This window comes from Sinocyclocheilus grahami, unplaced genomic scaffold (assembly GCF_001515645.1).
Source record: "Sinocyclocheilus grahami isolate Dianchi unplaced genomic scaffold, SAMN03320097.WGS_v1.1 scaffold11.1, whole genome shotgun sequence".
NCBI classification, from domain to species: Eukaryota; Metazoa; Chordata; class Actinopteri; order Cypriniformes; family Cyprinidae; genus Sinocyclocheilus; species Sinocyclocheilus grahami.
This window is the reverse complement of record NW_015505190.1, coordinates 2057477-2059903: the sequence shown is the minus strand read 5'-3', so window position 1 is coordinate 2059903 and position 2427 is coordinate 2057477. Positions and strand designations below refer to the sequence as shown.

Here is a 2427-nt window from a genome sequence, read left to right as displayed (position 1 = left end):
ATATATATATATATATATATATATATATATATATATACACATGTTATCCCCTATACGTTGTTTTAAATAAAATGATAACAGATGCTAGTTTTGGAAACCCACGGCCCTAAATGCATTGTACTATGCCAATGTTGGTGAAATCAAGGAGTCTTTAAGGATTATAGCAAACCCCTCTCTGTGATAATCCAGGGATTATTTCTAAAAATAAACACCCTAATCAGCAATCCCAGTAAATGGGGATAAAACTGATGGGGTATTTTTCCCCATTACAGTGTGAAATGTTCTGAGTGTCATTCATTTGAATTAGACAACAGGGTTGCTGCAAAAAAAGTAATGCCTCATATTCAGTTATTTAACAAGTTAATTTAAATTTACATTGATTCATTTAGATATTAGAAAAAGCAATTTACAAATGAGGACAATCACAAGCAATTTATAGAAGAGCCAACAATTTGCAACAGAAAACTGAGAAGAAAATAGAGAAAAGATATTATATATTAGAATTTAGAGAGAATATTAGAGAATTCAAATATGAATATCAAATATGGCTGGTTGATTGTGTCATCTCCATAATGCTTATAAAAAAGTACAGGCTGCTCCTGAGTTCAATGTTCTGATGTATATTTTTGTTTCCATATCCTTTCCTTTGGTTCTAGAATTCTTTACTTTTTTTGGCTGGAAAAAATGCAAGATAGGATATTCCTGTGATTGTGCAGCTAAAGATCTGCTGAAGTTTGTTCTTTGTCTTTCAACCAGAAACATTATCATTCAGTCTGAGCCTGAGGGCAGATAGGCCTCTTTAATTGGAACAGCGTTAAAAATAACCTCAAGAAGTATCAGGGGCATATCACAGCACAAGTGCCCATTTCATTACGCCAGAGATTTTGGCTAGAGTTGTAAATGCCAAAGACAGGAAAAGCAAACTAAAAGAAGTTGGTAATGGTTTTGGGATACAAATAAATAAACCACTGCACAAAGAACCACTAGAGAAATTATTATTATTTTTTTTCAAAATGTCATACATCCTGACGTTTAAGTGAGATAACTGTCACTGAATTTGGGATACATTAGAATTCATAAGGATATGACTGAATGTTGTTTAAATTTTCTTGTCTATTGAGTTTTAAAAAGAGGAACATTGTAGTACTCTAAGATTTGTTAAATCACATGAGCCTGTTAAAGTCTGCAAAACAAGAACTTGTCTGGTATTTTCTCCCATTTTGTTCTAAAAAAAGGGGGGTTTAAGTAGACTATGAATGCTGTAATTCACCACTAATAATGGGCCACCCTGCTGGCAGGAGAATCAATTCATCACTTTAAAACATGCCTGTCCCTGGGGCAGAGTCAGAGATGTAGGCTAATTGTGAAGCACTAGACTTTGAAGAGCTCAGCAGAACAGAAAAGATTTGTGGTTGATTGCCAAACCAAGCAAACTCTCAAGGAAGTAGTTTTCATACAAAGACAGGACACAATTCAGGTTGGTAGAGATTGATCTGCTTTAGATACACAGTATATGCATTGTTTACTTTAAGAGTTGGTCAGATGTTAAATGAATGTATTTATATAACAAGTTATTATGACTGTCTAGTTTATTTGGATTTATCTACCATCATCAAATAACTTATACGTTGACCCTATACAATGTGTGTGTGGTGAATAATCACTCAGATATAGTTGTTGTGAACATTTATTGTGGCATACCTTCAACTGAAGCAGATGGACTTGGGGTGTTCAGCATGAATCCACCGGGCATCATTGTATTAGAGTAGCCAATGCTGAAATATTCAGAAAATTAACAAATTATGACTCACTTTGTTCGTTAAAACAATTCATCATAGCTCAGAAATGCATTTAGTGTCCTTTATAGTGGAAATGAAAACATGTACTTGCTAGAGTTTCAGTATATTGAATTATGTGTTTGTTTATTTCTGATGCTGAATCTCTACATGTGAATTTTCAAACAGATGGAGGCAAAGCTGGAGCTCTGCTGCAGCCATTAATAGCCATCCACTAACGGTTCTGGAATTAATGCAATGTCCCTCCAAACCGTCAAAGCCTCCAACATTTAATTTATGGCCTTAATTTTTTTTTTAGCAAATTCACTCTTCTCATGATTGGTTCATCACCACAATTTAATTGTTATCGTGTTGTAAACTTGTGGCATTCTAAGAATTTGTGAATGTGAGGGAGTTTTTAAAATAAATATATGATAAGATTTTATATTTTTAGTGGGCTTATTAATGAATCAACTATCAAACATAGGCTACAAAATTAACTACTATAAGCTAAACCAAAATAATAATGTTGTCAAAGCAAAGCATACGAGTCCTTCATTATAAAGTGCTAGTTATCAAAGGAAATCATACAATTCATAAAAAAGTCAAATCTGGAAATAATTTCGGGTAGAAGTAAAAGCACGGAGCACAT

At 33.5% G+C, this 2427-nt stretch overlaps 1 protein-coding gene across 1 annotated transcript in view; it reads left to right on the top strand.

The window, feature by feature from the left end:
- Nucleotides 1-1374: 1374 nt before the first annotated feature.
- The window catches only part of LOC107596560 (probable 2-ketogluconate reductase), a 3797-nt gene continuing 2744 nt past the window's right edge, over nucleotides 1375-2427 (top strand). Inside the window, exon 1 of the mRNA XM_016287319.1 lies at nucleotides 1375-1477. The gene's annotated coding sequence lies outside the window, so the exon portion shown is untranslated. The remainder of the gene's footprint in view (nucleotides 1478-2427) is intronic.